The sequence below is a fragment of the Pleuronectes platessa genome, chromosome 1, assembly GCF_947347685.1.
Source record: "Pleuronectes platessa chromosome 1, fPlePla1.1, whole genome shotgun sequence".
NCBI lineage: Eukaryota > Metazoa > Chordata > Actinopteri > Pleuronectiformes > Pleuronectidae > Pleuronectes > Pleuronectes platessa.
The window spans coordinates 20,480,005-20,493,805 of record NC_070626.1 but is presented as its reverse complement, the minus strand read 5'-3'; positions in this window follow the sequence as shown (position 1 = coordinate 20,493,805).

Sequence of the window (13,801 nt, the reverse complement as noted above, 5' to 3'; positions counted from 1 at the left end):
TTTTGTCTCACCGTGCAACCGGAGATGCGGTAGATATTCTGCCATAAAAGCCTGGACTTAAAGTTTGCTTATTGATTAAGGATTCCATTGACTTAATGAACCTTCAACCCTCCATCAGATGACCAGCCAATATATGCTCTAATCTCTAAAACGCATGTCTGGCTGTGGTTCCTTTTAAATGAATTGATCTACTCAGCTATCCCCCAAATGGGGAAATGGGCAAGTATTGATATGATTCTTGACTCAGTGATGGATGTGTGTGATGGTAAAACACGAGCTACATGCGCCAGTGTGCTTTAGGGTAAGCAGAAAATTCAGAGAACAGCTTTACCGGTGCTCTTCAAAGACAAAGCAATATCATTTGTGTCGCTGCCAATACTCAGCCCACCTGTTTGTTGCCTTGTTTTTGAAAGGAAATTAAGCTCCAACATACAAAGTAGAAAAAAAAATCCTCTCCAAGTTTTTTGAATATTTTAATGTCAGGAAAAAGTATCTACATTTGTTCATCTATCCTGAGTATGAGGAATTATTCAAGATGGCTTGCCTTTATTTTTCATTGATTTTTAAATTGATTTTCATTCCACTTTCGGCCGCATATCATGCCTGGTTGTAGATATTTTAGCAAAGGAGGGCCATTTTAAGTGAAAGTCACTTGAAGGCTAAGATCCATCTTGGCGGTGGAGTAAAGCAATCACAGCGAGCTTCGCAGGAGCACCACAATGGTCCTGTGTGATGTTCAGACTGCACAGCAAATATTTATCTAAGTCAGATTACACCGAAGGGAGACGGAGATGTCTGCATCCCCTTGGGCCGCCGTTGTCTCACTGCTCAGAGAAATGCGCAGGACGATTGTTTTGGCACAGGTTGGAAGTTCTAACTGTTCACTTCCTGCAACAGAAATCCATTGCTGTTTCTCTCTAGGATAATAAGCATGAATGTCATGAATAATCACAAGTGTGTCAACCAGCTGTATTGTGATCCTCAGCACTGGTAGGCCTCAGATGACATCAAATAATTTTGTCTGTCTTCCGTCTGAAAGCTTTGCATCCACGAATGTTTGATGTCCCTGCAGTTCATTTCAAAATGCACATTTCCCCCTCTGATCTCCTTCTACTGTACATGGTTGTCAGAAACATTCAGCTTCTTTTGACACACAATTATGACTCATCTGTCCAGGTCAAAGGGCCCGATAATTTGAGCTCTTATTTTAAAAGCTAATTTCTCGTCACTAACTGCTGTGATGAAGGCAGAAATAATAAATCAAGAAGCACATTTCCAAAGATCTGAAGATTGCATTGTAAATGTCAGCCGAGAAGGAAATTGTAATTAGGGAGAGGAAATTATTTCAGTGAAGCACTTGAATTTTAATACGATTCAAAATGAACCATGATATTATGTAAACATTTAATTATAGACCCGTTTTCCTCATCCGTCTCCTTTGCTGACCCTTGTCCGTCTCGGCACCGGAGCTGTTGAATGGTTCAGGTAGAAAACATGCAACAATTATTTTGGTCACGACCGGGATAATTATCTAAAGCATCTCACTCCACCGTTGACTTGATGTGCACTTGACTTATCACTGAAAAGCATTTATTCACGCTATTATGCTTTTATTTTTATGAAGCCATCCATGAATACATTTTGAAGTTAATGCACCAGCACACAGCTGATTAGCTATCACCATTCAAGGTTATGTTCTGTTGATGATTGGTTCGTTGGTCACTTTCTCTTCCACATGTCAAGAACTCACAGAGTGCAAATGTATTTTAGAAATGCTGCTTATTTGTTGAAAATCCTCTCCACATCCAAAAGCCATCAATAAATAAAGAAAAAAAGAAAACTCTCACTGTGCATTACCGGTGTCTTCACAGACCACAGAGGCGGAGAGACATACAGGGCTGAAGCAGAGACGATAGCTAGAAGTTAGCCAATGAGTCACGGAAATGTTGGCTGCTAGCAGTGCATGGCCGTATGATTTGGGGGCATAGCTTTGAAAAGAGGGCCAAAGGGAGAGGAGTGGGATGTAATGGTTGCATTTTCAAATTGTGACCTGCTCTTGCTAGCTTTCCCAGGATTACTAATCCTAGCTTTAACCATCGTGGACTCAGTGCACAGAGACACAGAAGAGGGGACCATGCTGAACCCTAAACAGGACCTTTTCTTTGTGGAACCTTGCCTATTGTATGTATACACAGTGCTAGCCAAATCGAGACGAGCATAGCTTTTTCTTAGGCAACCTGTTATTGACCGTGTATAAGGGGTGGAGGGATCCCACTTGAAATGCTTCAAATCAACGATTTGTGCTGACAAGTCAAACATCCTGCCTGTCATCATTGAACTACAGTTGCAATGAGCAGGCTCTCTGTGGGCTTAATAGGGTAAAACATGACCTTCTTGAACTGCTGTGACACCAGCGTGACATAAAATCAAGATGCTGGTTACAGAGAAGCAGGGGCTTTGGTAGGCCCATGTTGTTGTACACGAAAGCAAAGTATTAGTATTACTATGCTCTTAGCTTAATTGAATCTAAACGTGTCAACAGAGGGAACAAAAATCACGTAGGGACAGGCTAACCCTGCTAACGCTCGTCTTCCAGAGTGTAAAGCTTAGCAAGTTAAAGGGACGTGTCTAATGAGGGGTCACACTGTTGACATTGATCTCATGCAACTGTCTATCAACTCCACGTCAGTCCACCACTCGTCACGCTGCCCACCAACTGAAGCCATCCTAATGTCACTGAGCAGAAAGGCCTACATGCTTAGCAAACATTAATTGGATGCAAATTCAGATTGGATTGGCCCTTTGTTCATAAAAACCAGACTTCACACCGCTCTCCTCGTTTTTCACTGGAACTGCTGAAATAACTTTCTTGAGCAGCAGCACCTATTGTAAATTTCAGCGAGAGGAGCATTAACTTCACGAGGAACTCCCTTTAACACTGAAATGATGTGGAACTCCCTGAAACAGAAGTGATTAGCCATGACAGCTCCGTTCATCTATCATGTTGGCGTGTGGCTTACCCCTGACAAAGACGTTGTGGAACAAAGGGATGATCATTAAAAAATAATAAAATAATAACCATTGAGATTTTTAATTTGTCATCAATTTAGTCATGTAAAAAGGTATCCAATTGTTGCCACGGCAAAATCTGAGGTATTGTTACTATTGGTCGCTAAAAATGATCAGTAATACCAGTAATTGCTGGGAAACAACAAAACGTTGACCTTCACCTAAAGGTCTATTTCCTCATTTCATTGATGTTTTCTGCCCTGTGCAGTGATGTCTACAGAAAATATGGTAGAAAAACTACCTCTGTTAGTATGATACTAATGGACTTGATGTTTATTTTGATGCGTGAAAAGAAAATTAAATCTTCCAGTTCTCCAACTCTGCATTCTACTAATGTTATTGACACCTTAAACCAAGAATTGGCCGATTGCCTCTCAACAGAAGTATGGAGAGCTTCTCCAATCATGGCTAATGTCTTACAATACTCCATCATATCTATTAACCATTGGGTTTTAATGAGCGCATATCCAGAAACCATCCTTTAATAAATCAAATAATAATTATATTTATAAATGAAAATGTGCCATTAGAAGAAAGCAGTAGTAATAAGCTATACATGCATTATGGGATGTTGCAAGCAGTGTGTGTGTGTGTGTGTGTTTTTTCCAGTGAGGGCATGGGGAGTTACAAACCCTGTTCACAGTGATGTCACGCAGCCTCTCCGCAGACTGGCTGAGTAAGAGGAACAACAGAATTTCTACTGGAGAGATCAATTATAGATAGAAGAAAATGAATGGGAAAAGTAATTTAATAAATTATTGACTTGATGTCTTATATCATGTACAAAAGCAAATGAAAAATTAGATTGTGCATTTGGATGAAGTTGGGTTTAAAGAGCTTCAAAATTATATTTAATTAGACAAAAAAGAAATGTGTCATGGGTATATGAAGTTTTACTGGGGAGGCTGAATTAATTATCACATTTGCTGCAATTGCAAATGATGTGCCAACCAAGAGTGAGACTGTCTGGAAAGGCAAGGATTGGGTGGGGGTTGTGTTTGAAGGAGTCAACACCACAGCGGTCTTCTGTCTTTCCGTTTTCCTATTAGATAGACAGATTGGAGGGCATGTTTCTCTTCTCTGTGTGCCCGCCACTGTTAGCACCTCACTATAGCTGCTAATGCATCAGTGCAACCACTGTAAAGGTGGCTAGCTTAGCATAGCACAAACCCACAGATTGGTGACAAATAAAGGAAAAACCAACATAATCCATTGACGGACATGAACTCCTGAAAATTGGGATCGTACATTTTTCAGAGTCTGAAGCAGATTGTTCGGATCAGACACATTCACATAGCAGGAAAACTACAATTCAACAATTTTTTGGGTTATCTTTCCTGCTGAAGGAGCCGTCTATATTGAATTGATTGCGTCGTTCGAATGTGGAATCCCAAGTTTGCTGCTGCAGTACATTATTTTCTCCCTTCGCCTTGTTGAAATCCTTGTGCTGTTTCTTGTGATGGTTTTTGAAACGCTGTTTGGGATTGCTAGTGTTGTAATTGGCAACACTAGTACCATCACTCAAAACTTAAGTCCTCTTTATGGTACATGTCCCTGTTTTGTTTGCCAAATGGTAGGCATTTTAATTAGCTCTGACTCTCACTAGTTAGATAGATAGATAGATAGATAGACAGACAGACAGACAGACAGACAGACAGACAGACAGACAGACAGACAGATAGATAATCACTTCTCCTCTGGGAGACTAACTTTAAAGAAGTGATATTGGTTATATTGAAAGTGCAATGAGAAAACATTTGAAGGATAATTCACATCATGCCATTTTCACTTTTGAAACTCTATGATAAAAGAGATAAATGGATATTAACAGGATATGTGTGTTTGTGTTAAGTATATGCCTCACATCTTCACCACCATGTGATGCAAGAGTTTCAATTGTGATACGTTTTTTAAAGCTGCAAACCTGATACATTTCAAGTATGGGATTCACGTTTGTGGGTTTGGATTTGGCATGAACTTTGTTTTACAGTACACTTTTGTTTTGTCATTCCAAAGGTCATGTTCAATGTTGAATTAAACATTGGTTGGGAGACTTGAAAAGCCGATACGCTGGCCCACACAGCAGCCACAGGAAAGTAAACACAGATTGTAATTAGATGGAGAAAGTTTAATCGTTGGATTCCACTCTCTCCTTTGCGTGAACCGTGATGTGATGAAGCCATGGGACAAATGCGAGGGAGAGAAGAGGCGCAGCGATGGGAGAAGAGAGGGAGGAGAGGTGGAGGAATGAAGACTAATTTATGTGTGAGTTTCCAAATGCCATCCCCGGGACACTGTATCCCCTTAGACTGTGTTGCCTGGTGTCTGGAGAGGCAGAATGCAAATGGAGCAGGTTTCCAGACGAGGCCGGGCACAGTCACAGGCCCATGTTGGGACCCGGTTATGCAGTTGCTAAACAAGTGTTCTTTGTCATGCTGGGCCCTCTGGGGTTGAGCCAAACGAATCCTATCATCTGCAGTGTTGTGTTGCTTAAGCAAAATACTCAAGTTTGCAGCCACTATTTATAAGATAAAAGACCCTCTTCGGGGAATGTCAGAATTAGTTTTTTTCTTCAATTAATTTGTGTTGTGAGTGTAGTTTCATGGTCTCTGCATGGGCTCCCCCGGGGGATCGGTTTGGTGTGCTGCGTGTTTGCTCGCTAGTCAATATGTCAAAACTCAAGCAGTAAGGGACTGTTTACCAGCGTTTCTTGTTGTTAGATATCAAACCCAATTCAAGCAGCAGAGATCGTTCGCCAATAACAGAAAAACGTCCTCAGTAGAACGCGGATCGTTCACTTACTAATGGATTTGTTTAAAAGGGAAAACATTCATGTCATCTAATGTGTTTCTCCTTCTCTTCCCCTGCCTTTGCTAATCAAATAAATTCGAACACACTGACTAATACTGGGCCCAGAGTCCTTGATGAATTAAGAAACACTGTGTTGAGAAATTGACAAAATCATTGAAAAGTAAAGATAAAATCCTCATTGTAATTGAATGTGAAGCCCCATTTATCTATAGATTTGTACCAGACTACTTTATTGGATTGCTTTCCAGCGCCTGAAATATGCTTTAGCAAACTGACCTAAATTCTAATGGGGGGGACATTAAAATCAGCTAAACTCATTTTAAATTTACTTACTTCAAATCTGTGAAGTTTTGCAGCATGTCCTCACTAATCGTGGAAGTACAGGGCCTGGAGTTGTAGTCTTCATTGTGGCGAAGGGGAGAAGCTGCGCGTTGTCAGACACTGCCACAGCCCTGGAACAGAATAAGGTGCTAATAAAAAACGTGTGACTGTACTAATGAATCCGATTCTGCAATTCTGCAACTCAAGCACTTAATTATCATAAGACGTTAATGTGCTCATTCAAATGGTCCAACACTTTGCTTGGAATAAACTGTATGGCTTAATGACTTGAGAAAAGAGCCTGATGACATCCTGCTCGCTTATCAACACTTCCCAAAGACTGGCACCAGAGATTGTGGTTGGATATGATCAAACTGGCCCATAAATGAAGCCGCTAAATATTCATTGGTGTCTAATGTGGTCACGGATGCACTGAGATGCACCATTTGACAGCCAACCCTTCATATTCTTATACGTTGATCTGGATTGAAGTGCAGACCAAGGAGACTAGAATCTAAATGGAAGTCACTCTTGAGATCTAAGGGTAAGGAAGTGATGGCATTGCTCTTTGTTCTAACATCTGCCCATGAAAAGAGATGAAACGAATGGAAGCATTACAGGATATGTTCAAGCGGCTTTCGCTCAGGGTCTAAATAGGTCTCCTTTGACATCCAACATCAAAGTGTGTCATTATGGCAGTATATGATCCTTCCATTAGCCGCACACTCAACGCTCGTGACATTAATTGCTCCTGATGTGTATATACCCATGTACGCTTGTCTCTACACGTACACATGTGCACGTTTTCCACCGTGTATTCGAGTGGTGTGTGCCCACACTCACTTACACAGCCTGTAGAGGTGTAAAATTAAATCCCTCAGTGCAGTTGCATGCAGATGATGTGCTTCAATGGCCTAGCTGCTCTTTGCACCATTGTAATTGAATAACCTACAGAAAAGTCATCACATTCCCACTTTGCTATTCCCTCTCTGTGTAACATGTAAAAAGTCCTCTTGTAACTACCTGGGAGAGCAACCCATCAACAGCTGTTAGAGCTGACTTGAAGGTTAAATATTAGGAAGGAATCCAATTTCTCTTGTCTATTCAGCTCAGCGGTGTGTTAGATTGCAGCTGGACTGTGCTTACGGAGTGTGGGATATGAAGTGGGCTAATCAATCCCCTCTGCTTCATTCTCAAATTCCTCTCATATCAGGTCCCTGCCCCCCGGGCAGGCCTTCTGCTTTCCGAAAGCCAATTCCACACGAAATAAGAACTGTGACCTGCAGCTAGAGGGTGAAGTTGAGTTTTCCCTTCATGATTAATCTCTTCTTGGGTGGTTTTCAGAAAAAAAAGAGAGGGGGAGGATAGAGCGAGAGGGTGAAAAAAAATAAGAAAACATGCAAGTCGCTGCCTTGTGACCTGCAAGTTTTTTTTCCTCTGAATGAGCCTGGTGCACTAGAGCCTGCTTATCTCCCGAGAGAAAGACAGAATTCATTTTTTGACAAGGTTTCATGTTGACATTGAGAAAATGAACTACCAGATTCTATGATTAAACCTGGGCTGTCGTAATTGTCATCTGAACTGTGGTGACGATGAAGATTTGAGTATCTCTTCCATAGCTTCTTGTTTGACGGAGAGCTGCAGTTCATGAAATGGAGTCAAGGATGGAGAAGCTGCTCTCAGAGACAGGGTCATATATGTTTGGCTTTGTAGTGAGAAGACCTTTAACCGTGTCTGAAAAATATCATGTAACACAGAGAAAGTCTCTTTGAGCTGGTTAACAGAGTCACAGCATAAACATGTTCCTTAAAATCTCTCCTCAAAGTTGAAGTTATATTACAAATATTACAAATCTGTGTTAAGAAACATTAGTGTTCCTCAGGCACCTCATGCACGTCTCTCGCCCTAATCTTTCTCTCTCATCTCAACCGGCCGAGGCAGATGGTCACCCACCCACAACTTGGTTCTGCTTGAGGTTTCTTCCTGCTAAAAGAGAGTTTTTTTTCAACACTGTTGCCCAGTGCTGGTTCAATGGGGAATGTTGAGTCTCTGAATAATACTGTAAATAGTGGGCTGCAGTTTGGACCTGGTCAATGTGAAAAGGCTTAATAGAACTTGTGTTACGAGTCGGCGACACATTAATAAAGCTGCCCTGCCTTGACATGGTGAAGTAACGGATGTCGAACACATTGCCTATGTGACCTAAAACAAAAAAGAGCGCCCTTACAATTGAGCAGATGGGTTGCCTGAGTTGAAGGGTAAAATGACACAACCTTTAAGTGCCAGTATCACATTTTACAGGTTATAATGGCATCTGTCACTGAGAGCGGACCTGTCAGACATGACTTTCATGCAGCTGAATTGCTCTTAATGGCTGTTTCTCCTGGTTCAGACCCACTTTAAGACGCAAGGTGCTGTCTGTCTCAGGAACATTGACGTTAAAAGCACTGAGCAACAGTGACACGGACGTACGGACCATTTCTGCTCTGCCTGTGTCCTTCCTTCAATGTTTTTGAGGTAGGTTATCCTCTTTGTTAAAGAAAAACTCCCTGGAGGACGGTTATGACTTCACCGTTAAACGGTCAACTTGAAAGCACCAGCGTAGAAGGATTGCGCTCACACTGGGACTCTGAAAGGCCTGGAGAAATGTTTACATTTTTAATGTCATAATGATGATCCCACGTTCAATGTACATGTTTTACTCACCCATCTCTTCAATTTTTTATGAGCATGGAAAAACAACCCATTTGCCGACTACCACCTACCAAACAAATTGGTCGAGAACAACAAAGTTCAATCTGTGTCTGAATATTTCTTTGTTTGTATGTTTTCCCTCGCCAGCAGGGCACTTATGAAAGTGTTCTCTTGCATCAGGGATAAGGGGTATGATGGCCAACTGGGAGGCAAGTGAGAGTGAGTTTTAGAATATGTGGGAGACCAAATTCCTACAGCTAGAAGTGCCTCTGTGCCAGGCTAAACAGTAGGCACAGGCCTCAACACACACACTAATGGAAGAGTGAAGTAACATACGGTGTTGGAGTGCAGGTTTGGGCTGAGGTAAACAAGGCTCCACTCACTGCTGGTCCACGGGCCTGTAAGTTATTCATTAAAGATATATCAGCACAGGCCTCTGCCTATTCCCACAGTAACAGTCCCATTGTGTTTTCTTTAATTTAAGTTGGTCTGCGTTCCAATCAGACAAATTAAGCTCTGGTTATTATAGATTAGGTTTTTCAAAAGCCACAATCAAGCTTTATCTAATCAGCTTAATCTGCAAATCATCTGCACTTTGAAAATGCTTTGTGGAATGATAAGTGAAAAACAACATTAATATAAAACATGTTTTGGGAAAAAGTTGTTTCGTACATTATGTTTATGCATTTTGGCAAAAGTGGTACAATGCATGTTGATTCAATGAGAGGTATAGACAGATGATAATCAAGCCTTCTATTTGTATCTGATTTTTTCTATTCTAAAATTCAATAATTTGACATCCTAGGTCGGATGATGATGTCTGACATAATCATCAACATTTTTTTGCATTTCTGCATTTTTTAAGTATCCCAGTCTTCCAGGCCCATTTAAGTCGAACAGCATGGACAGTCTCTTGAGCCCTACACTGGAGGAAACTAATCCAATTTACTTTAAGGGACCACAGGTATTTAAGTGAGGCAAGTTTGTGGTTTTGTAATGTTGTTCTTTTAAATTTGATCAGAACCTTTAGGCAAACTCATGCATTGAGAAATTATTCAGAAAAAGATGAATATGATGAATAATTACTGAGTGTTACTCATTATTCACCAATGAATCATATTTTTTAATAACTATTCATCTCCATTGGTTCAACCTGATCTTTTTTATCTTGCTTACAATATGTCAGATGCCCCAAAAAACAAAGTCAAGGTTTTGATTCAGGGCCTGCAAAATATAATTCTATTCTATTCTATTAACATTAAAAAAGACAAAAATAATTCCAGACCTGTACCCAGTAATTACAGAATATTATTACCTAGTGCATTATTCTACGTTATGAACTTTAAAGGATTCCTAACAGCAACTGCTCCCAGTATAGACCAGAGACTCACAAACATATAAATACACAAAGGAAAGAATGTTCAAAATATCGGAAGATGCATTTTGAAAGAAATCATCTTCTTCTTAAACACAAAGGATATATAACAGGAGCTTTGGGAAAATGGTAAATACTCACACCTTGTAGCCTTGTTAGCTTAGTATTCTAAATTAGTTTGGCTTGATAATATTAGCTAAATATCCTTAATTTGTTTGTTAATGTTGTGATCTTGTGTGTTTCGGAGACACGTTTGTTTTCTAAACCTTGTTGACAAAACGAAGAGAGTGAAGGTTTGGTTAACAAATGATTTACATAAAAATAACCTTTAAAGGTTGTCATCTCCAATACTGATGCTAAAACTGCCTTATATTTAAATAAGGAAATGTGCCCACTTAGTGGAGTTGTAGAGCTTTCCACAGATTTATGACCTTTTTGCACATGCAGCATAAAAGTTTAGCTGCAGCCCATAATGATGCGAATGATGATGTGGAAGACTGACAATTTGTCAGATGCTTTTAACCAGGAGGGTGAGGGTGCAGGGCGCGAAATGCTGCCAGGGTCCTCCTCACCTCATTGTCCTCTTGCAGGATGGAGGATGGAGTGCTGATGCCCTCTCTTTGCTCCAGCTAAGACTGTCATCTCTGCCTCATTCAGAGCTCCGCAGCACTTAAGCCCCATTTGCTCTTAAGGATGTCTGACAGGACAGCAGCCACGTATGATCAAACTTTACTTTCACTGTGCACTTGTGACAGTTCATTGAGAGAGGCTCTAATGTGCTGACAGCAGTGCTCTCCTTTGAGCTGCCTTGATTTACCTTCCCCATCTGTCTCAGTCAAATAGCACTAAGATGGGGATGAAAGGACGAACGGCGTCCTGTTGATTCCACATCCTGGTATTTAACAATAATCTCACCTCATATGAGCCAAAACCACATTTCCTTTATGGGCGCTTGTTGCAGTTACTACAATTTCCTGTAAAACAGTCCAGTGTAAGGTCAAGCTTAGACCTGCTACTGTTTAATATGTAGGAAACTATGACGACTTCACATAATTTCAGAACACTCCAATGCAGCAGCTTTGATTATAAACAGAGGTTATGTAGCTTCAATTGACAAACGTTCATATTCAGCAACATTTCCCCTAGGTGTTGGTTGAGACCAAATATAGAGCTAAAAGGAGGTTAAATATTAAACTTTCAGGAAATGACCAGACACACAGTTAATTCTATTTATTTTAATATTATAGTATTTGTATTTACATGCTCTATACGCACCTGCACATACATAGGCTGGGGAGAACTTGTTTACCAGGGTCTTATTCCCCAGGCATTCATTTTCTTCATTTCTAATTTATGATATTGAGACTGTGACGGAACTATTCCTACTTCAATTATAACTGTAAATGCATGTCCAGTACGGTTTGATTAAATGTATTTCAGCTCAGCATCTGGTAAGTATTTTAGTCCGAATCACAGGATGTGAATAGAGCAAATTGTCCCCCCTTCTGCCATTGTGCTGATTTTAAAAGCCATCCAGTGTAAAACAGGCTAACATTAAATATAACCTCTTTAAAATGTTTCTCACATAATGATTCCCTGCCCTTGATGAACTGAACTAAAAGGAAGGGAGCCAGAGATCAGTCAGTGTTTGGAGGCTTCAAGATCTGTCTGTCACATTAGCTCGCTGGAGTGCTCATCAAAAGATGTTAATGTGTCTGTTCATTTCTATCTGAGGTCTCCATTTTGCTTTTTTATGATTTCAGCTGCATTTTCCTTGGAAGTGGCTGCAATTACAAGCTGTAATACACGTTTCTTGAAGGCCTGATAAATATGAAACTGAATGAGATGCCTTTTCTCTCTCAGTTTCTCTTTCTGCTTTGATCATACCCCATCCCCATGACATATCCATCGTCAGCTTTTCAACTCCTCCAGGAGTGGGCCAGGCCTAATTGGTGCTACGAGGAATAAATCAAAGCAGGAAACAGGACTTGTTCCAAAAAGAGCTCATGATGCACTAAAAACGTCTCGTGTTTCCAGTGTCTGTCCAGTGAGCGTACGTGTCATCTCATGTAACGTTTTTTCCAATTGTGCTTCAGCTGATTTAGGGCTGTTAAAGAGTAACTGTGGCTCGACATTACACAGCCATCCTGTGAGGTACCTGTGCTGCTCTCTTGGTCCTTATTCTAATCTTATTTAACAGTCTCTGCCTGACATGCAATTCAATGCAGGCTCCCAGATTGGAGAGTTTCCAAACAATCCTGAGCTCACCCAAGCTTGGAATTGGTTTTCCGTGGAACATCTCCCTCCTCCCTTTGGGCACTTTACCAATTTGACCAAATTTGTTCCATCACTGGTTCTAAGTACCAGAAGTGTTTTCTGCCCACACTTGGACTTGTTTCTGCAATTTGCACATTCTTTGCAAAACATTAACAGCTTTGTCAGGGGCTGAGCTACTGGCTGCTGTGGTGTGGAGGGGACAATGTTTCAGGGGAAACTTGATGTAAAATAGTCCCAAACATAAACAACATTTCAGATAATTTTCCATCCTAATTATACCAGGCAATGCTATATGTTTTACCCTTGTTATTTAGTGTTTATGAGAAGTACTTTTAACACACAATTATGCAGATTTACGCATATATTTTAACTGTAAATGTAATGTATCTGAACACAATTACTGGTCTTCTTGCAGAGAAACTATTATGTCTAAGCTTGAATGATTATGATTCATACTTTGATAACACTTTATAAGGTAGCAGTAATAACGTATCATTTCATGCTAACTAAATGATATTCTCAGTGTGAAATCAAATATGGTAAGATACAATAATTGGCAGATTCAAAAGACACTGTGTCATTAAATATGATTACGACATAGTGTTGTCTTTCTATCTGCCTAGAGCCACTTTATAGTGTCTTGTAAACCATTTATTGCATTGTAAGTGTTTGTACACTGATTACATATTTTGAATAATGCAGGGGACAAAGAAAGTGATAACATTATACACTCTGCTCAAACCTTGTAGTCTTTTATATTCTTCAATAACCATGTTAATATCATTAGTATCATTTATTAGGTGATCTTGATGATGTAATGAAAACATTTTTTACATGTTACTCGGTGTCACTGTAATTGATTTAAAATAAAGAGATTGGGCCACAATAACAATATCTGTGCCATTCCATCTAAAAAGCTTTGTGCCATGTTCGTAAGTGCGGAGGCATAAAGCTCTGCATCCAGCTACAGTTCTGACTCCATAACCTCTAATTTGACATAAATATTATTTGGCAGAGAGGCATCTGTCCAGCTGATGCATATTGGGGAATACAATGAACCACTGAAAGTTGATATACTGTAATGGGCTTAGATAATTAGAGTTATAAAACCCTCCATAAATGCCCCATTGAGATCAAGAGCCTTAGATTATTCCCACAGAAATGCACGCCCACTGATTTTTTTAATTTAAGGGATGAGTGTTAGCAGAAATATCATTTAGCAATGTGATCACATTGGAGGTGTACATACAGATA